The sequence below is a fragment of the Syngnathoides biaculeatus genome, chromosome 19 (assembly GCF_019802595.1).
Source record: "Syngnathoides biaculeatus isolate LvHL_M chromosome 19, ASM1980259v1, whole genome shotgun sequence".
NCBI lineage: Eukaryota > Metazoa > Chordata > Actinopteri > Syngnathiformes > Syngnathidae > Syngnathoides > Syngnathoides biaculeatus.
The window spans coordinates 13681302-13704361 of NC_084658.1; the positions used below are offsets into that span (position 1 = coordinate 13681302).

At 45.1% G+C, this 23060-nt stretch overlaps 1 protein-coding gene across 5 annotated transcripts in view; it reads right to left on the bottom strand.

Annotated features, from left to right (window-relative positions):
- armc1 (armadillo repeat containing 1) overlaps window positions 1-23060 on the bottom strand; it is a 135776-nt gene that overhangs the window by 81190 nt on the left and 31526 nt on the right. For all 5 annotated transcript variants that reach the window (XM_061805805.1, XM_061805807.1, XM_061805808.1 and 2 more), the window contains exon 9: window positions 4495-4661. The gene's annotated coding sequence lies outside the window, so the exon portion shown is untranslated. The remainder of the gene's footprint in view (window positions 1-4494; window positions 4662-23060) is intronic.

Genomic DNA, 23060 nt, shown 5'->3' on the forward strand with positions numbered 1-23060 from the left:
TAAGTTAGTGTTCTAATCAATTAAATGACATTTTCTGGCAAAAAAAAAATAGAATAAAAATGACTGTTTTCAGGTGTCTGATCCTGTATGATATGAATGGAATGTCAAGACTCAAGGCCAAAAGGATAATAATAATAAAACCTGGTCTCTATCGCCACAAAATGGCCACTGCTTGGTTAGGCGCAAGCTCCATTTTGGGACCTTTGGATCCCATATTTAATTAAAAATCCATTACCGCCTCCCGGCTCCAGCCCGTACGAGCCCGATCAGCACTTTTAATTCATTTTAAATGGTTTAAAACGCTCGCGATCGGCCCCCCCGCTCGTGCAAAGCGACGTTAAAGCGATCCCGGTTTAGAAGATTACGCGCATCTGGACGCGGGGTTAGCCCCGACGGGACGGCGCGTCGTGGCGTTAGCGGCGCTCGCAAAACACCTCGGCGGCTCTCGTCTGCGCCGTTAATAATCAAGTACAAAAAATGGAAAGGCCGAAGTGACGAGAGCGCTACAGGTAAGGCAAAAGTGGATCATCCCCTTCACGTCCCATTGGCGCTCTCCTTCAGCGTTGCCTCGGTGAAGGCGAGCCAAGGCCCGAGCTCCCCTGGCTGCGACTAAGTGGCTCGCTGGCATATGGCGTAACCTCCATTTGAGCGCTAAAAGCTGGAGATTGTTTTTGCGGAGCAGATGTTAGCAGGCATTGGCAGGCGGCGCAGCTGACTGGGGCCACGCAGCTGGGATCGCCGTGTGCGCGTACGTCGGGCGGGCGTGCGCGAGTGACCCAAATACAAGGCTCGCCGCCGTCAGCGGCAGCTTTCCCTTGTATTGTCTTTGCCCGACCCGGCGATTTACTTGTTCTCTGTTCATGTTCTTGCGTGTACTCTTGGTACTCTTTCATAGGCTTTCTCTCGGTCTACAGAGACACAATATAGCTCCTTCTGACCTTCTCTGGACCTTTCCTCGAGCATCCTCAAAGCAAATAATGAATCTGTGGTACTCTTTCTAGGCATGAAGCCATACTGTTGCTCACAGTTACTTCTGTCCTAGCCTCCACTACTCTTTCCTATAACTTCATTGTGTGGCTCATTATCTTTATTCGTCTGTAGTTTCCTCAGCTCTGAACATCGCCTTTGTTCTTAAAAATGGGGACTGGCACACTTTACCGCCATTCTTCTGGCATCTTCTTTCTCTCCTGCTAGTATTCTATTGAATAAGTTGGTCAAAAACTCCACAGTCACCTCTCCAAATTGCTTCCATACCTCCACTGGTACGCCGTCAGGACCAACTGTCTTTCCATTTTTCAATCTCTTCAGTGCCTTTCTAACTTCCCCCTTCCTAATCATTGCCACTTCCTGGTCACTTGCCTCTTCAACTCTACCTTCTCTCCCATTCTCTTCATTCATTAACTCACGGCCATGATGTACGGAGTAGAGATTGTGGCACTGAAGAAACAACAGGAAGCAGAACTGGAGGTGGCAGAAATTAAGATGCTGAGGTTCTCGCTTGGGGTGAACAGGTTGGATAGGATTAGAAACGAGGTCTTTAGGGGGAAAGCCAAGGTTGGATGTTTCCGAGACAAGGTTAGAGAGACCAGACTTAGATGGTTTGGACATGTTCAGAGGCGAGAGAGTGAGTATATTGGTAGAAGGGTGCTGAGGATGGAGCTGTCAAGGAAGAGAGAGCGAAAGGAAGACCAAAGAAAAGGTTGATGGATGTTGTGAGGGAGGACACGAGGACAGTGGGTGAAGATGCACGAGGTCGGCTTAGATGGGAAAAAGATGACACGCTGTGGCTAACGGGACAAGCCAAAAGTATGGTGAATAAAATAAATCTATCCGCACGTAGAGCAGAATGTGGCTAGAATGCGATCGGACATTGGTATTTGCGAAGAACTCGTATATGAAGGCATCCAATGATAAGTTTGCTTTACTAAACTGCAATTGGCTGCGAATTCATTGATTTGAGCGTCCAAACGCGGCTTAACCCAGAGCTCGATTTGCGTGCTCCACGTCGGACTTCGACCACACTTTCCCAGATGGGCTCCAGGTACCGCGAGCGAAACGAGGAGGCTTAACGCGTCCTGACCGATTTCCCAAACCCAGAAGCGTCCCGATGCCAAAAGGTGGACAAATGAAGATTACGCCGTGATGATAATAAGGATGCCAAAGCCATTATCCGGTCCGCTTTGACAAATGCGGTGCCTTAGCGCGAGCAGATGGGACCGAGAGTTTTGGTGTGGGGAAAATCAGTCACCCAGTTGGCTGGAAAAGACGGGGATAAACGACGAGCCGGGCTGCTCTCGGCCCCGCCCTGTAAACTTCACATCACTTTGTGTTTTCTCTCCATTTTGGATGTTGCTGTAATAGCCGAGTTGCTACACATCCATTTTTTTTTTCTTTGCGCTCAGTGATTTTATGACGCACACTGGGGAGTTCCTAATAAACCGTTCCTACCCCGGTCCACGCGTGCCAGCAGAAAGCCGGAGACGGGGGGCTAGAGCAATTTGGCTCCAGCCACTTAATTATGAGAGTGTTAAATGCCGTATGCTGCGAGCTCGGGCAAAAACAAACTGGCCGGAGGCTGCGGCAAAAGGACATTTCCCCCCCACCCCCCCAAATTCCCGGGCCTCCAGTGTGAGGAAAAAGGTTGAAAATTGCCCGTCACTCAGCAGGGGCAGGTCAGAGCACTACTTAAAAAGTCATTTGGGGAATTAAAAGGCTGCGCGCGCACACACGCACAGAACGCAACGTTAAATAGACGCTAAGTGCAGCCTCGAGGTGAAAGCCGACGAGCGGTTTCGGACGCAACGTTCGGTAATTGACGATGTTTACTGCGGGAGCGGGAAGTAAAGTGCGGGCGATCTTCGATCAACCCTCATGTCACGTTGCAAACCTAAAAGCTAACAACTCGAGATTTTCCTTTCCTCAAGTTACTCATTTTAAGAATAGGATAAAAGACGAAGAATCAATTGTTTGCTGGTGTTGCGTTCAAGACCCTCCACGATAAGAGAAACTCTGTGAAATGGAAATACCCGATTCAAAGACACCCAAGACCTGCTTTCATAGCACTTAATAGAGTCATTAAAGCCCAAGTGTCATGCCTATAAACATTCTAAAACTTCAATGTCTACACGAAAAAATAAATAAGAGTGGAGAGCGCGTCATCCATGCGCAAAGTTGCAAAAGTGTCATTCGACAACCAATGATCGCCATATTGGCTGCATTTCCTGCCGGTGACGTCACACTGGGACATTCGCCATTTGAAAACACGCCGTGCCACCTACGATGGTAGAACGAACACGCCAATTCGGACACGGAAGAGAACATCTCACAACCGAGTGAAGTGACCGGGGCAATATTGCCCTATTGTTTTGAGCCATATTTAGATGATATGCGGATCACGGCCAAACCGCTTCCCCATCCTATCCACCTCCGCGGCGGAGATGAGCCGCCCCGGCGGTGCCGCATCTGATGTCGGCTTTGGCCGGGGTGGTACATTGACACATTTGGCACCCTTGACTTATGGATTACTTTCCCCCCAACTATTATCCGAGCTCTCGTCCTTTGCACATGTGCAATCCATTTTTCACAACGAACCGGGTCTTTTTGAAAAGTATGAAGAGTAATAAATCCATCCTCCCGAGTGGTCGAGCAATATCCAGCAATGCAACAAGCCGGCATTTTGGCTAACACGAAGGAGCAACGAGCTAGCTTCCCGCAGGTAAAACTAGCATAAACATACTAGAACGCTTGAGTGCGCAACTGCCCTGTACGTCACTTCCTGTTTCTTGTCAAAAGCAAATCCCTCGAGAAGATTTTCATGGCGGGAGTTACAAAAAGCCATACACGTCAAAATCACATTTTGTGGTGAAAAAACGGATGGGTCCATACCGGCTGCCGTTTTTTCATTCATAACATACTAAAAATCACGCATTTCATGACAGCGGACCTTTAAACACACTTTTTAAACAATACAAAGACATTTAAACACATAAAAACTCTTTGGAAGGCGCCAATGTCATTCATGTTTTCAATTTTTCTATTGCATTTTTTGTTTATTTTAAGTCACTATATTACACACACACACACACACACACACACACACACACACACACGAATCCAGCACAATTTTAAGGGGGAAAAAGAAGCTTAATAATGTGTTTTTTAAAAATGTTTTTTGGAAAATGTTTTCAACGATCGCACTGGGATGAACGAGCTGCGTTTTATCACTCGCAGGCGGTTGCGATTCCTCGACGACGGAAGAAAACGCGACGAGCAGGAGTTTACTTTCTAAAGCAAAGCGGACGGACGAGTTGTGAGCGCAGCGCCGACATCATGAGCGGCGAGCGATTCTGACGGATGCTCGGGGGGGTATTTCACGGACAAACTGAGTGAGACCTGCCGCCCTCGGGAGGAAAAGTGGGCGAGTGACAGGCGGGTAGCGGTCAGCGGTGGATTGGATTTCATACAGTCGGCTCAGAGATTCCCGTCGGTACTCACGGTCGCCGCGACGTGCCGATTCCTTCCTTCCTTCCTTCCTTTCCAGTGAGTGACTGAGTCACGTCCTTCCAACCCGCGAGCAGGCCTCAGCGCTCGCGTCTCGGATCGTCTTGACTTTGATGGGCATGTGCTGCTTCTGCACTTGGCAGCGTACATCGTTGAGGAAGCTTAAAAAGGAAAAAAAAAAAGCGAAAAACTGCATCAGGAGGGCCAACGCTGGGTTGACAGACTTCAACAGAGCAAAGATGGCGTCTGCTGTGCATTTTCGCAGCGCTGCGTGGACCAACGGCGGATTGGTGGGGAAGGAATGAAGTGTGAGGTGTTCCTCAGGGTAAAAGTTAGCATCGGCGTGCACTGCAGAGGGTTTTGTCGGGTGCTAGAAAGTTAGCATCTCACGTTTAAAAAAACTAAACAACCGGAGATGTTTCCAGGTAACGAACTGATAAATCAGTTTTTGAACAATTCATGAAGAAGAAGTTTAGAAATTTAGATGAGGTTCCTCAGGCTCGAGAACTGATCAAGCGAGTGGGAAAACTGATCAAGACCTGAACACTTTCGCGAATGGAGTGCGGTTCCTCGGCCATGCTTAGCTAGCGCCTCAACACGCTCTCAACTCCGGTGCTGTCGGACTTCATGTGGCGGACGGACTGACGTTATTTTGTTTGACAGTTTGAGCACTTCACGGGTAAGAGGTTTAAGCTCAGATCGTCAGATGTCCGCGGCCTTCCAGCGAGGCAGACAAAGGGAGCTCCTCGGCGCGTCACTGTCATCCCGCCCGTCCCGTCATATCCACTCTGCCGCTCGCGGCCGTCAACTCCGACGAGGCTTCACCTGAGCTGACGGGCGAGCGCCCCGAGGCGACGCGGCGCTCAAACAATGGGGGGGGGGGGGGGGGGGGGGGGCTTAAACCTGCCGACGATCCGTCAGTCTGCACCGAAAGCGGCCCCCCCGTCACGTCACCTCCTCCGCGGAGGAAGCAGTCGCCGAGATTACAACCTAGCGCTACGTTGCCCTGAGCGTGGGGCGATTATTGAATGGCGGACGCCGGGATGTAAACGTTGACGCGACACACGCAAATAATTACTAATCCGAGTCACTTTTATGTCATTGCTCGAAAAGTGGCGTCAAGACTCCAGAGGGCAGATTCTTAAATAAATGTAGTTTGTCTCGTCGTCACATGTTTCTCAATTTGGTCCATTTTCAAGCAGCCTTGAGGTATGACTTCATGAAATATTGCGTTATCACGGGCGTGTTTTTGTAACCGTTGGAATATCATTTCGCAGGTTACGATCTAGCCGAGCGGAATGGAGACGACACGATAAAATGAATCCCGGGATTAACGCACATTGAAACAGAAAAGAGGCACTCTACGAGAGTAATAATTTCATTAAAGAGAATTTAAAGATTTAAATTGTAAATATCGATTTACAGCTGCAATTCAATTCATTGTGCTACTCCTTCCGGTGCGCCGGCAGTAATGTACAATAGACAAGCAGACACGAAGAAGAATATACTTCCATTGTTACTTAGTAAGTTGTAATTTTAGTCATTTTTCATAGCTGATAAAGAATATGAATATTGGTATATTATCACTCAATGTGTTTTGTGTTCAAATAGTCGTTGCTTGGAGCGTTTAAAACCCGCGACTGTACCGTGACGCTCTTTGTTTGAGGTTAACTTTGACAGTAAACTCCGACTGGGAGTAGCGTTAAACGTTTCAAAAACTTTTTTTTTTTTTTTTTTTTTTTTTTTTACACGGAATGTTCGCTAGTTTCCAAACTGCTGCTTATAGTAAAGCGAGTCAAATTGAGTTTAGCTGAAGATGATGAAAGATGGAAAAAGCGTCCAAATGACGGCCTGCATAAGGAACAATTTGTATATGACTCAAATCACAAGTTTCCTTCGTCCTGAGAGTAAAAGTGTCAGTATTATATAGTTCATATTCCATGAAAAAAATCATCTCAACCGTGAGCGCTAACAAAGATCCCCCATCCCGTTCCGTCGTCGTCCTTCTCTCGTGATTAGACGAGAGATTCATTTGAGGAACGGTAAAGGTTGCGCTGACCTACCCCCGTAATCACGCATTTTTGGATGGGGGAGGCAGTCCGTGCCATATGGCTAACGATCACAACAATACATCAATTTCATCCACGCCATCATCTTTTATACGGGAAATTAGGATTTTTTTTTTCCCCACTCACTCCCCCCCCCCTCCGTATAATTCCGGCTTTCCGACGCCTCGTTTACAAACGCGCTTTCGCGGAGTTTTACGCAAAATGCGGATATTTTAACACCGGGCTAAAGATGAGGGATTCGTTGAGTAAATAACGGCTGTGAGTGGAACAACGTTCCCCCCCCCCCCCTCCGAGAATGTAAATGAGTAACCTTTAGGAGGGCGCCGAGTGGCAGCAGTGGCAGATGGGCAGTAACGGGAACGGGGACGGAGTTTGGCTTGAATAAATATCTGCCGGTTGCGGCCCTTTCATACACGCCGCAATGAGATCACGGAAAAAGATTTTGGACTTTGCCGCTCCCCGTTTGGCTTCACGCAAATGTTAAAAGGCGGATGGAGCGAGAAAGGAAACCCAAGCGGTGGCCATTACCCCGGCGGCAAACGCAGGAAGTGACTAATGAGAACGACGAGCGTCGTCGTCGGAATTTGCCAGTCGGGTTAAAGTGACCTTGGGTTTCTCTGCGCACGAGTTCGGGGATGACGACGCGGCCCTTGTGACCAAACCAAATTAAGCAGCTGTCACCGCCTACCTGCGGCTCCCCGCCGCCCGATGATGATCAACTTACGACCGGTCGGGGAGTGCGACCGCTCCCCCCCCGCCTCCCGTTATCGTTTTCAATCTATGATTACAGCGCTTTTTAGTTTCCTTTGAGGGGGCGACACTGACTGCGCAAAATGTTTCAGCGATGGCCGGCGAACAGATTCCGTGATGAATAATTGAAAAGAAATGCTTTCGGAATCCTCGTCTGTAAACATTCTGCACCTGCGGGGGGGGGGGGGGATGACGAAGGGTGAATGGAGGGGGCGGCCACAAAAGGGTCTTTGCTGGGTGGCGGCGTGATGTTACGATACATAATTCATACAGTGACAAGGTAAAAAAATGAAAGCGGCGAACGGGCCCGAAATTTGGGAGGAGGGGCAGATGGAGGACTTAACGGGACTTCTGAGGACTTCCTCGATTTACGTCGCCGACGTAACCTGAATTTCACAATGTAGTCTAGCAGCAAATTGGACCAGAGTAGTAGTAAAGCCAGATAGTCAATATTTGTATATCAAACACTTCCCACTTCATAAATATAACAGAAACATAAACCCAGGAGCGCTTTCGGACATGGTCGCCCTGGGCGGAATTCTCCGGGGACAGGGAGGCGGTATTCTAAAGTACTGTACATCATCAAAACATGAATTCCATGACTTCCTGTACCTCCATACTGTACTATCTTGTCCTCATCATGCCTGTGACTAAAACCCAAATTATGTAACGTCATTCTGGTGCCGATGAGTGGTGAAGGAAACAAAAAAAAAAAAACGACAGACGAAGTCATCATTGACTCGCGTCATTTGACTTGCTAATTATTGCCTTCAAATGTTTCAAACGCACGTAATTTGAGGCTTTACCAAATAATAATAATAATAAAACCAACCAATAAAAGCAATACATTGAATGGAGTTACTATGGGGAAAATGAATGATGAACTATTAAGGTTACAACTATTGAGATTGCAATTTCCAAAAAAAGAAACTATTATACATGAGTAGATACATATTTCTTAACAATGTATACAAATTGTTAACTTAATGATTCAACAGAAAGGAGAGAGAGTGGAATTTGGATGTGTTTGTACAGTGAGGGGTGTTGTGGAGGGAAAGGGGGGGCAGGGGACGTGGAGGTAGGTGGGGGGGGGCGCGTTTGGAGCCCTCCAGATCAAATAGCCGCACGCCGCTTGACAGCAGGTAAATGATGTGTCGAGCGCGGGCTGCATTTCAATCCCCGCGTATTTTTCCCCAAAAGCCTGCCCGCCCGCAAACAGAAGCCCTTCGACGCCGTTTCCGATTAAAACGTCAATAAGATGGCGGGGGCCCTTTCATCTGTCGGCGTCCTCGTCCCTATCCGAGCTGATGTGTGGGGGGTCTGCCGCGCGACACGGACGTCCGTTTATCCGCTCTGAGGACTGGTGTCGGGTGATAATCCGTCTCTCTGGGGAGCGTTTAGCCTGATAGGAAAAGCTGATTGGGGCAAAAGAGAGCCCCCCCCCCCCTCCCCCCAACCTCAATTAGGCCGCTGCAGCTGCAGGTGGCTGCGGAGGTAAATATTCTCCTCTGAGGATGAAGAGGGGACACAAACAAACAAACAAACAAACAAGTCACCTTTTACATTGTCTGGAAACTGTTGAAACCCACCGCAAACTACGATTCACGACAGGAAAACATTGTGGGGAAAAAAAAATATTAAAAAATAAATGCCCATCGCGTGTCTAAAAACAAGTTTTGACAGATGAGGAGAGAGAATCGTAATAGGAAAAGCGGGAGATGGTTCAAGCAAGCGGCAGCTGCATCCACAGATGCTCATGTAAAAACCTTATTCGTATGACCACCCCTCACCCCCACCCCCAACACTTATTTGCAACTAATTTAGCCCTTCAACATAGAGCAAAAAAAAAAAAAATAACACACACACACACACACTCAGCTTTGTCGTCATACTAACAAGGCAATTAGCAATTATTACACATCTCGAGACTGCCGACAGGCCCACGCCGGTCACCAATTCACTGATTTCTAATCTCTCAGTTAGCGCATTTATCCTCGACTGTATCATCTCCAGCACTGGACGGTGGAGTTTAATTGCATCCTCGTTAAAAAATAAAAATAAAAAATAAGACGGCCAGCCACATGAAAAAGGTGGAATTACGGCAAAAAAAGCAAACAAATCGATAAAAGTCCGTTTCGGCCGGCCTGTTAGCGGGATGCAAGATCTCGAAAAATAATCTAGCAGGAATTTGAACCCAAAAAAGAAAAAAAAGTTAGCCAGTCATACAATGCCGAACGGGTAAAAATCCACAACAACAACGAATGAATTCGGACTAAAGCATGAAAAATAAGCATACAAATTCCCGCAAATCGTAAATTAGATGCTGTCAAATGGATGTTTGTGATCCGTTTGCTTTTGCGGGAGGTCTGTGGACAACTTTCTAGATACCAAACAGAAAATGGTAACATTGATCCATCTGTTTTGCTTGCCGCTAAGTTTCCACAAAAAACATTAAATGAATTTGCCTAAGCGTGAAGTAATATTTTTGTTGATATTCATTAGCGATAGTAAAACTAACGTTTCTCAGACAAACATCAGTGGACGCAGTAGACAATAGACACAATGTAGCAAAGCGGTGCCATCTCGCATCGTCACAAATGAAGTCAACGCATTTCTCTTAATGACACAACAGACCCTCCCCCCGTAACGGTCACGGTCTACAGCGCTCTGTGGCCTCATTTCATATGCACAATCATCTGGCTCGGGACCGCACAGCACAAGGGGGCCGGCGGGGGGTCGGGGTGAGGCTCGCCGTGGACAAGAGTCCCCGGGGCCGAGCCCTCTGTTCGAGGGGTCCTCGGGGAGCCGACCCCCCCCCCCCCCCCCACCTTGCTTACCTGCTTCAGTTCATCTGAGCGACTACAACCGCCATATGCGAGGCGGCGCAAAAATGCAGACAAGGTTTTTGCCCCACGTCCGAAATGAGGATTTCGGTTCGGACTGCGGTGTACACATTTTAAGAATTTATACAGAAATCCATTGTAGATGGGTGGGGGGGGGAGGTGTTACCATAGGAAATCACGTGATTTTATCAGTTCCAGCGGTAGGGGAAAAAAAAAAATAAACCGCACGAGGATCATTTTAAGCGACATTTCGAAACCATCACCACCATATTTGTAAAAATCGAGTATTTTACCGAACTTCCCAACGATTAATTTAATTTTCAAAAAGGTTCTTGCATTAGTCCGGGAATCAAAAATGTCGTACAGGTCTGGTACTGTAAATCAAAACTATAATAAGAGTGAAGAACTCACACTTAGACTGATAAAGAACATTTTAGCTAGTTAACAGCCAACTCTACACTCTCACTTGCTGATGCCCAGGCTAAGCCCCGCCTTTTAAAGGCATACAACATCCAAATTCACAGATACTACAGCAGCATGTGAAGATGGACAAAAGAAACCACCAAATAACGCGAATCTGTAGAATACTCAATTCAAAAAATACTCGAGCTGGAGCAGGTCCGACTGCGTTGTAGCCATCAAGGCGTATTTATGCTGATACCGCAGAAGAAGAGCAACACACACATGCGCGCGAATGTGATCTGAGCAAGTCCTCGCCCGGTTCATCCGCCGACACGCGACGGACAATACGGCGCGTCGGGAAACTCATGACATGACAGATCGTCGCCCGCGTCTCACGAGGAGAAGCCCGGCTGGCCGTGACAGGCCGGCTGTCAGTCAGGCAAACACACTCACACGGAAATATATTTAAAAAAATATATATATATATATATATTATGCAAATAGTACAACTGTCAGCAAATAAAGCGTTAAAATGAAAGTGGCGCTTTCCCGCGTGTCAAGTACACGTCAAGGCGGCGAACGGGCTACCGGCGACAAACGTCATTAAGAAAGCCGACGTGTGCAGCCTCGGCGGAAAAAGCCGAGTGCATCAATTTGAATCCGCGGGCGCTGTTGCGGCGGACCCCGCGTTACGACTAATCAAGCTCCTCTCCTCGTACCCTTCAGGAGACCCCCCCCTCCCCCCCTTTGCGTTCAAGTGGGGTGAACAGCGGAGGAGATAAAGGAAAATATGATGCTTTATTTCTAATCATCATAAATTACGGGCATCCATCAGGTGAGGCTCAAATTAAAACGCCCGCCTTGACAAAGCAACGGCAACGGCGGGCCGATCAATCTCTGCGATTTAAAGCGCGGGCGCTGCACTTGAGGTCAAAGTGCGGAGTTAGTCGGGACGACGACATTCAACCGGCGCGCCTTCAAATACGCACACCGAGTACCACCGGAAATACTTTCCAAATGCTGCTACAATAACCAACATTAAAATAGGCAGCAGCGGAGGCCGCCCGAGTACTCACAAAGCACTCTCTAATACGTAATAAGATAAATATGTTTTTTCCAAATTCTGTAAAGTACAGTAGCGTTTCGTTGGATTTAAGTACAATTTACTTTAGTCTTTTCAACATGTTAACTTTTATGTGCAATACATTTCAACTGGAATGATTTCAATAAAGTTTATTAACATACATACATATACACACACATACATATATATATACATACATACACACATATACATACAGTACAAACACACACACACACACACATATACACAGGTATATATACACACACATTTAGACATATATACATATACATACAGTACATATACACACACACACACACATATATATATATACACATGTATATATGTACATATACATACATACATACTTATACATACATATACACATATGCACATACATACATTACATATACACACATACATATGCACACACACACACACACACCACATATATATATATATATATATATATATATACATACAGACACACACACACATATATATATATATACATATATATATATATACATACACACACACACACACACACTACATGCATACTACAGATTCTCAATAAATATTTAATACAAATAAATAAGAAATTAAAGAAAATCAATAGAAATAGAAAAAATATATACTAATATAAAATAGTTAAAATAAATTGGTAGTAGTAAAAATCGGGTAAAAATAAAAAAATGATAAATATGGAAGATAATTAAGAAATATTTTCAATGTAGCACAGTTTGACCCATCCCCCTGAAAAAAAAAAAAAAAAAAAAAAAAAGCATGTTAAATCAAGTAAAAGTCACCTAAAAAGAAGCACCAGTACTGCGACCTCACCGACTTTGCATTAAAACGCCGGCCAAGTCAAATCCAATAAAGTAAAAGCAATCCATATTTTTCTTTTTTTTTTTAGGTAGTATTATTTTAACCCCGAGTGAAACGCCGTCGTCCTTGCGGCGTTCACATCTCGTCGGGTCGCAGATTTAAGGCCCCCGAGTCGAACAAGACGCAGCAGTAAAATGGCTGCAAACTAAAAGCCACTTTATTCTCGCCAACTTGTGAAACTAATTAATGTAATTGATCAAATTATCAGATTAAGTGCACCTGCTTAACATGTACTTTTTCAAAAAAATTAATAAAAAATCGTTATAATGATGAAAGGTCATTAAACGCGAGTGGTAGATAAGAGCACAATGGAATTTCTCCGGTTCATCAAATAAGTGTCGGCAATTAACTAAGTGAGCGCTTAAGAGCGGTCGAGGGGTTGGCAAAGGGGGAAAAAGTACAATAAAAGTCACCACAGTAGAGTTATTATTATTATTATTATTATTACTATTATCATGAAGGAAGCGTGGACATAATGGAAAGTTTGACACGTCCTTTCGCTGTGTAAGGAACATTTGAAGTAACGTTTCAAAATATTGAACCGATTGTATGCGAAGGTTTCTGGCGGCATCTAGCGATTAATTACCAAATGCCCACAACGGCACTAATTATTATTATTATTATTATTTTTTTTTTTATATCAGCTTTACCGACGCCACGTCGGTTTGCACTGTGGTTAGAATGTGGCCTGTGACATGTGAGTGTGTCTGTTACAGCGGTGCCTTGAGATACGAGCTACTTCAAAGACTTAGAGGAAAATAGCAATCCGATATTTTATATTATAACAACATACTGTATCGTAATAATATAATTAAAAACAACCTAAAGAATGAAGTACAGTAAAGCCACGGTTTTCGAACGGGAAAAAAAAAACACCAATTATTCTGCACTTTTGTTCATAAAAAAAGTTTACAAGGCGGGGGGCCGAGTCGCTACAGATACGGCAATGCACTCCCAGCCTAGCCTACTCTACAACCAAAGCATAGATTTTAAGCAAAAAATAAATATATTTCTTAAAGTATTTTATTATATATATTATTTAAACTATTCATGTATTTCTACCATGTAGCTTATTATCCAAAAAAGCTTAAAAAATGCTTTAAAAAGCCAAATTCTTTTAGGCTTGGAACGCATTATTTCTTTTTCCATTCACTGTAAAAGGAAACAGCGATTGGGTTTTCGAACAAATCACTTCTCGGACCGTTTTCTGGAAGGGATTGTGGTCGAGAACCGAGAAATCACTCTAGTTTGTGCGTCAGGAGTGATTTTGCGAACCTGGCCACCGGGGGGCAGCATAATACAGTCGTGAAGACAAAGGAAGAAGACTTTCACAAGTACTGTCAACGACTCAGTAACTCTTTGCTTTGTGATTAGTTTGACGGTAAAAAACTTCAACTGCGAGTGGCATTAAACACGAAATATCGGATATTATTTTGGGGAGGTTTTGGAGGGGGGGTTTTTTGAGCCAGAGAACCATTTAAGGAAGTACACAGTACATGACGACAGCAGAGTTATTGTGATTATTACAGACGCCGTTTTGATGGTTTTTTTTTTTTTTTTTTTATCACTTCCAAGAAGGAGTGTGTTGAAACCCGGGGTTGGTTTTGCATTCGGTCCAACGAGGACAGCAGCGGCAGTTCTCCCTGCCCAGATTTGCGTCATATCGAGCAGATGGCGCCTCCATTTTGAACTTTTGCACTGGTGCAAAATAAGCTCGGGCGAGTCGGGCCCGTTTTTTTTTTTTTTTTTTTTCCCTCTTCGTCCTTTTCCCTTTTTCTTCTCGTTGTTTCTGGCGTCGCCGACAGAAGCTGCGCATCAGATGAAGGGGATGTGTGAAATAGCGTTGAGGACACAAACACCGCGGGCGAGGGACGACGAGGCGCGCGGTGCGGAGGACGCGCATGCTGCTCAGTCACATGCGCAAGAAAATGAGGAAAAATGATCCGCGGCCGTTGTATTCAAAACGAGAAACGATTGACATTTGAGGTGAATTTGTTCTGGGACCAAGCTTGGAATTTAATTTAATCCTATATCAAATCAATTTTCCCCATTGGAATGAACAGAGATGCCGTTAATCCGTACCAAAATCTCTTTCCTAATGCTTTTAATACAGAAAAATAGTAACCTAGTTTTTAATTTTTTTGGGTTGAACACGTGGTTAGTTGAGCCTGGGCCTTGGCCTCACAGCTCTGAGGACCGGGGGTTCAATCCCGGACCTGCCTGTGTGGAGTTTGCAGGTTCTCCCCGTGCCTGCCTGGGTTTCCTCCGGGTGGGAACTCCGGTTTCGATGTGCCCTGCGATTGGCCGGCAACCAGTTCAGGGTGTACCCCGCCTCCTACCCGAGGAGAGCTGGGATAGGCTCCGGCGCTCCTCGCGACCCTTGTGAGGATAAGCGGCCAAGAAATGGATGGATGGATATTTCAGCCTGAGCGTCTGCTCCGTGATGGTTTTCATTTTTTGTAATGTTTTTAATAAGAATCATGATTCGCTTTAAGGGAACCCCAAAAATATAGTTTTTAGGGTTAGGGTTACACCTCAAATATCTGTAAAGCCAATTAAAATGTTGAACTATTTCAATTTCGCTACAGTTTTTCTAAAAAAAAATGAAAAATCTATTTAGTAAGAAACAAAGCAGATACACTTGATCTGTTCGAGTGGGACACAAAGCGAGAAGGCGGGTCGGATTTGGCGCTTGGGTCCCCGAGTTTGCCACCCGTGCTCACTGAACGGAGGTCTGCCAACAGTCCAAAAATAGAGCACCAGTCCCCCCCCCCCCTTTTTTTTTTTGCCGACCCACCACCCACTCCCATTAGTATCATCATGTTCTCAATGAGCGGCTTGCCCTGGTAGCCCCTCTCGCCCACGCCACGTCAGGACAATTGGAGCGGTACCACGGTTCGGACCGAGGAGGGGAGAGGGGCCGGGGGGGGGGCTTGTGACGGAGATGAGGTGGCGCCGACGTTTGACTGACAAAGTGACTTTTTGGAAGGGGCCCGTGCCCATTCCAGTAAGAGTTTATTGAAGGTGATTTTGATCTCCTCGATGAGGACGCCGCCATCTGTCACCTTGATTGCATGGCGGCCTCTCTCGGGGGGTTGGGGGGGGGGGCGCCGTGGCTCCTGATCGTTTACAGATTGCGCCGCTTGCGCCTCCATAAGGGCCACATGCGCGGGGCCAGATGGTGAGCATACACGCTTATTATGAGTCTTTATCTCTGTGCAGGAAGGAGTGGAACCATTAGGCCTCCCCCAGGATCTCCCCTCACACACACACTCCTCACTTCAGCCATGCTGTTCTTCTACAAATACACAAGTCCTGTTTTTCTTTTTTTTTTTTAATATAAAAAAAAAAAAAGCAAATACACACATGCAGTCAGGGCATGTGATGGCTGTGTTAAAGCATCTGTACACACACACACACACACACTGCAACACCTGTTCCTAATACCGAACAGTGTTAGGTGAGGATGGGTGTCATGTAACGGGGCCACGTTTGACACGCAAGCGTGGTTCTCGAACTTTTTACCCTCTCAAAAATAATTGAGAAATATCGGTGAAAGCCGGCGTACCGTTCGACAAGAGTCTGAACATATATTGTGAGGAATAAATGGACTCGTCTTGTTTTGGAATCAAATCCTTCCTGGGTTGTAAATCGGGGTTTTTGCCATCAAACGGCGCCCCCAAAAACCTCTTCGGAAGGCGAAGTTTGATGTCTGCGTTGGCGTCGTCTGTTATTTTTACGCGTTATTAACCAAATGTGGAGTGATGAAAGCAGCTGGAGAGCGCATCGATTAACTCTTAAACTGCTGAACTGTCTGAGAGGAGTCGTAAACCTCAGCCTCTTGCCTCGCTCTGCGGGAGGCATGCAGCGTTATGTCGCCTCAAGATTGAATATGTGGATGTGTAAAATTGATACACCATCATTTTCTTTTGTGATCTCTTAAAGACTTCCAGTCAGGAGTCAGCGTGAGCACGGAATTTGACCTAAGTGGAGTGATTCTGAAGATGTGAGGATTCCGCCCGGCAGCGACGATACCTAACGGTATTCACATCGACCTAGTGTAAACCAAGGAAGTGATGTGGGGGGAGAAGGTGTCCATCCATCCATCATCTACCGCTTTTCCAGGTCAGGTCGCAGGGGAAGTAGGTTCAGCAGGGATACCCAGACTTCCCTTTCCCCAGCCACTTCTTCCGTGTCTTCCCAAGTCCCCTGAGAGACATAGTCTCTCCAGCGTTGTCCTGGGTCGTCCTCGGGGTCTTTTTCTTGTGGGACATGCTCGGAACACCTCACCAGGGAGGCGTCTGGGAGGGATCCGGATCAGATGCCCCAGCCACCTCATCTGGCTCCTCTCAACGCGGAGGAGTCGCGGCTCAACACCAAGCCCCTCCCGGATGACCGAGATTCTCACCCGTTCTTTAAGGGAGAGTCCGGACACCCTGTGGAGGAAACTCATTTTGGCCGATTGCATCTGGGATCTTGTTCTTTTGGTCACGACCCAAGTCCCGTGGGTGAGGGTAGGAACATAGATTGATAAATTGAGAGCTTCAGCTTTCAATTTAGCTCGCTCTTTACCACAACGGACCGATACAAAGTCCGCATCGCTGCAGACGCCGCACCGATCCGTCTGTCGATCTCCCGCTCCGTTCTTCCCTTCCTGGTGAACAAGACCCCAAGATACTTGAACTCCTCCACTCGGGGCAGGATCTCATCCCCGACTCGGAGCGGGCACGCCACCCTTTTCCGACTGAGGACCACAGTCTCGGATTTGGAGATGCCGATTCTCATCCAAGCCGCTTCACATTCGGCTGCGAATCGCTCCAGTGATAGCCGGCGATCACGGCTTGACTACGCCAACGGAACCACGAGGTGTCTATCCGGGAAAATACAGCAGCTTGTCTTTAAACGCCAGCTTTACAGATGCCAGGGCGGGGTGACCCTTTGCAATAGCGTCTTCCGTGCGAACGGCAAATGTGCGCCCATGCGCGCCCGGAACGGCACGCTGGCCGTGGAGTCTGTTGTCCCGATCCCCGACATATGCCCCTCATGACCAGGAGGGCTGCAACGTCAGCGTCCATTTGTCATGCTCCTTTTGCCACCTCGCCATGATTTTTTATTTAAGAAGTATAATTACACTCACCGGGACGCCTTAACGAGGAACCTCTTTGTGAGATAATATCCCAATTGATTAGAGATGAAAGAGGAATTTTACTTTTTTTTTTTTTTTTTTTAAATCGAGAGAGTCTCAACTGGCCTCATTTCTCGGAGTTACGTTTTCGTTCGTGCGCATATAAACATAAACAGGCTGTGATGTCATTAGACCCCTTCATGTCCTGTTGATTGACCTTCCTCGCGTTTGATGACCGGGAGCTGCACTTTTCAGGACAACAGCCGGCCAGCTATGAGAACGTGGACCCCCCCCCCCCCCCCCCCGCTCCTTCCCAGCCAGTCTCGTGCGCATGCAGTGTAGAAAAATGACATACTGTACGCCAGCCTGTGGTCACGAGGCAGCTCCGGGCTACGCAAATACACAAATGTGCTTCCGCTGCTGCCAAAAGTACATGTAAGTTATAATTATAAAACTACATTTTTTTCCCCCACACAGAGGAAATAACGTCACGCCGCCTTTCTAAAAGTGTAATACAAGCAGCGCGAGTGGTACTCTGGCTCCCTCTAGTGCTACGTGAATGAATCTCTGAGTTGAATATTCAAATTGAACGTTAGCACACCTTAAACTTTTTTTTTTATTTTATTTTTTTTAATTCAGCGCAGTACATTCATGGTGTACATTTCAGTTGTATTTAACCTTTAAGTACATATACTTGTATACATTCTTTTAGACGCGTTCATTTTCAAATGTTCATTTAGGTACAACTTTTATTTAATTTTTGTTTCAACAGTTGAATCATTGAGTGGAGTTTTTTAATTTTCAATATGTAATTATCGTATTGTTTCAACTATATATCATTGCAGAAAATTACAACAATAAATAAACATACTTTTGGGAATAAAAACTCTAAAACCTATGTATTATATCTGAGTGAAAAGTACAATTTGTTCAATTTAAAAAAAGATATATTTTTGAACAATATTTGATTGAAATATTTTTAAAAATCACAATTGCAATTATCAAATATCAGTACTTGGTATTGGGAAGTAGTCAAATGAAGGTAAAAAAGTATTGGTGTATACCTATGTATAATACATATATTGAGAATTTATTAATGAATTATTAGATTTCACAATAGTGTCATTATCGATTTAAAAAAATGTCTTTAACATCAGATTGTTTCCTTAACTCCATTTGAACTTCTTTAATCCCAACTGGCCAATTGCGCACCTGAGAATAAGGCCTTGCGACTTCTGCCTAGCGACAAGTTTTCAAGTTGGGACATTTTCTAAACGGATCACGAAAAATTTTTATTATTCATTTTTTTAGAAGACCGTCGCAGGAAAGAAAAGTGACCCAGATTCCCCACCGCCGAGCGCGATGACACGGGCAAACATGGAGGTCATTGAGGCCTCGAGGGTGCGCCGCCCCCGATCGGGTCCATGTGCACGTCGGTGGGGTTTCGCGGGCCCGTTCCAAGAACCGCGACGTCACCGCGCAAAAACGGCCCCACTGAGACGCTTTGGTTAAAAGACTAACACGTCACCCGTTTAAAATGTAAAACAACATTGAAAATAAACCAATGGCTATGGTTTAAAATATAAAACTGACATACTTTTACATGTATAATATACAATGTATTATTTACGGGTATACAGACTAGATTATATGTAATTGTGTTGGCACGCTGGACCCACAAAAACCGGATCCTGCGGGCGGGTATTTCGGAAAGTGATGAACTTTTACCCGCTGTTGGACTGCTTGGAGCCGAAAATGACAACAACCAGCTGAAGTTTTTCAGGCTTGGCGCAAACGCCCGCTCGATGAGTTCAGCGTTGCAAAAGCGGGTTTTTTGTCAAGAACCAGAACCTCCCCATCGACAAGACAACAACAGGTTACTGTTCCGACAAAATGGATGGACGGGGCACGTCTGCGCAACGTTTGGGGGTAAATTTTCGGACCGCCGGCGAACGGCGAGCCAAGCGATAGCGCCGACGGATTCCTCGCAAGTTCTGTCGTCCAAACTAGTACTTGAGACCAGCGGAGCAAAGTTATTTGTAGGGAAAGCGTCCTTTTGTGTTTGCCTTGGCTCGGGCGCCGAGAGCGCGTACACACTCTCAGCCTTTTTCATCCCTCCGCATCAATCTGTTCCCAAGCTGTTTCCACATTTGGGCCCAGTTTGCCAGGCTTATTCCTTGGCAGGGACGGCGGCGGATGATTACGGCAAGTCTGCGTCCGCCTTCAGACGCGACTCCAAACCCGGGCTGCTGGAAACCGACGCTATAACGCGCCGAATCGGTCTTTCCTATCCAAAGTGTTTCTCGATCTGTCTCTCTGGATAAATGGCGGTTGTGGCGCAAATATTGCCGAGCCCGTAAGACAGCTGCGGCCCATTAAAAAGTGTTATGCTTGCCGATTTCCGACAGCGCGCGCGCGTCCGGTCCTCGCGTGGCGCCAAATGCAGCGCCAGCAATTAGCGCAGATGAAATGTTTAATTGCGCCTTAATTTCCATCAGATTTATCCGTCAGACGGCCCGCCGGCCGTCCTTAACCGATCGCATTAGGTGGTCCGAAAAGTCTGCGAACGTGACGGACAGTTGTGGACGCTATGATTTTCTGGACTAAAAAAAGACATTTTTACATTTTTAATTCAATATATTTTCACAATAAATTATTATTTTTTTTTTACATTTTATTAAGTCCTTGTTTTCTTCATCTGGTTTTGTCATTTGAAAAAAATCATTTCACTCTTAATAGATTTTTTATTTTATGTTTTAATATTTAATAAAATTCCTAAATACTGTACACTTTACATAAAAACAAAACTATTAAATATTTTAAAATATTTTTAAAATATTTTTAAAAATAAATAATAATGACAGATAGATAGATAGATAGATAGATAGATAGATAGACTATGTTCTATGCATTAAGTGTAAATATAATATAATAATAATAATAAAGTATATTTTTTATGTAAATAAGTCATTTTTTATGCATTTATCAAGTCATTTTAAATATTTTTAGCATTTTTTCTGATTAATTTGTTACACATGTTTTAACATTTTATTAACTTACTTAATACTGTGGGCTTTCTATTAAACCAAAACTATTATTTTTTTTATATTAAAAAAGAGAGATAGATAGATAGATAGATAGATAGATAGATAGATAGATAGATAGATAGATAGATAGATAGATAGATAGATAGATAGATAGATAGATAGATAGATAGATAGATAGATAGATAGATAGATAGATAATCCACACTCTATGCATTAAGTATAGTCTGAGTCAATATAGGGGACAAAATTAATTTTTTTTTCTGTAAATAAGTCATTTTTTTATACATTTACCAAGTCATTTTGAATATTTTTTTAGCATTTTTTCCTGATTAAATTGTTACACAGGGACATAAAACAAAAACAGACCAAAAAAAATGCCTTTAAACTTACACACAACACCTCAAACCAAACAGAAATCCACATTTACACATCCACAAAAGAATCGCATAATACATGCAGACGCACAAAAGCAGGGTGAAATTCTCCAAACCATTCACACAAACAAACACACCCACAGTCAAAAAAAAAACACAAAAATACAAAGTTACAATCTCACACAAGCACACTTAAACCCCCAATAATGCGGCAACATATAGCGCGCATGCCAGAAACTATATCATAACTTAGCGACGCTCGCGTTGAGGACATGCGACAAACGCCGACAGATGGACGACGCGAAAACCGGGAGAAAAGTCAAGATGAGGTGGGGGGGGGGGCGAAAGGTGTCCACGGCGACCGCGAGACACGCCGCCGTCCTGCCAAAGCACGCGAGGGGGGGGGGGGGGGCTCTCAGCCGCAGAGTCCCGGGGGAGCGAGCGGAGGGGACCACTCGTCGGCGAGCCGCAATGATTATGCTAATGTTCCATATAAATATCAGCAAGATGCTCATTACTGCTTTGATCTGATGGCACTTGTTCGCTCTGATGTGTCGTGATTTGCTCTAATGGAGCAACATTACTTAGGAAGCGTATTAGCGGCGTTTTTTTTGGGGGGGGTGTCGGATTTTGACATCACACAGATACCCCAAAATAAATAAATAAATGTAGTCACATTGTAAAATCAATACAAAGAAAATGTGTGAAAATATTAAGTCAGTCATATATACTGAGGACAAAAGATTACCCCCCCCAAATCATAAAAATAATTTAAATATTAAAAAAAGGATTCGCATTCCAGCTAGTTAATATTAATGGAATAGACATATTTTGATCTAAATTAGATCAAAATATATTTAATCTAAATTTTCAGATAAAATATTCTATTTATTGGACATCATGAGGGCTATATATAGATTTTTTTTAATGGTACATTGGCGCCCTCTCATGGTATGCGAAAGAATCGCTGCCTCAGTACAGTTCGGTTGTCTTTAACTTTCAAATTTAATCTGTACAAGATTTGTTTTCGCAAAACATTCGAATCGAATCCAAGCGCGTCCGGCGGCCATCTTGCACATTTCGGACCGACGTGGCTCCCCGGGGGGAGAAGGCCTCCTCCTCGCCGCCCCTCCCGGCTGGGGAATTGTCGGCGATTATTGTCACGCGAGCACATCCAGTTATTCAGCGGCACGCACGCCGCAAAACACATCATTACAAAGGGCCGCCACAGGAAATGAGATGTGCGGGGCAAGGATCCAGAAGCACAAGCGTCCACACCCCCCCCCACCACACTCTAATCACCGCCGCCAACTGTCACCCCGGCTCGGTGAGGATTTTGCCCCGCAAACTCGGCGAGTGGCTCTGCAGCGGTCGGACATCCTGCCTAACATGTGGCACCCGTGATAATTACGGCAGAATTAACACCGGGCGGCTTTATGGGCCTTCTGCCGCCGGGCTGCGGATGCCAGATCGGCGTGCGCGCGCGCACGTGTGCACGCTGCCCGGTCTTTGAGCGCCACTGCGCCACTGGGGTCCGGGCGCCCGCACCACTCTCGCCGCAACAACTGTTCCTTCTCGACGAAAGGAGGAGAAGGACGAGGTTCTACTTAGCCGAAGCAGAACGATCATCTCGGTTTTACGAAATAATAGCAGACAGCATGGTCGACTCGTGTAATATAGTTTCCATTTTGTTTTTATTTGACAGTATTTCACTAAACTACATGTTTTTATAGTTCCCATATTATTTCAATTCCGAATGAATTTTTAATGTTGTACTTTTACATATTTTTTCCTATTTTTGGTCTTCAATAAACTGCTTTTTTTAAACATTTTTTTTCTTGTTTTTACATATTTTTCCCCATTTTTGTTCTTCAAAAAACTGCTTTTTTAAAATTTCTTGTTTTTACATATTTTCCCCATTTTTGGTCTTTAATAAACTCTTTTTAAACATTTGTTTAAATTTCTCGTTTTTACATATTTT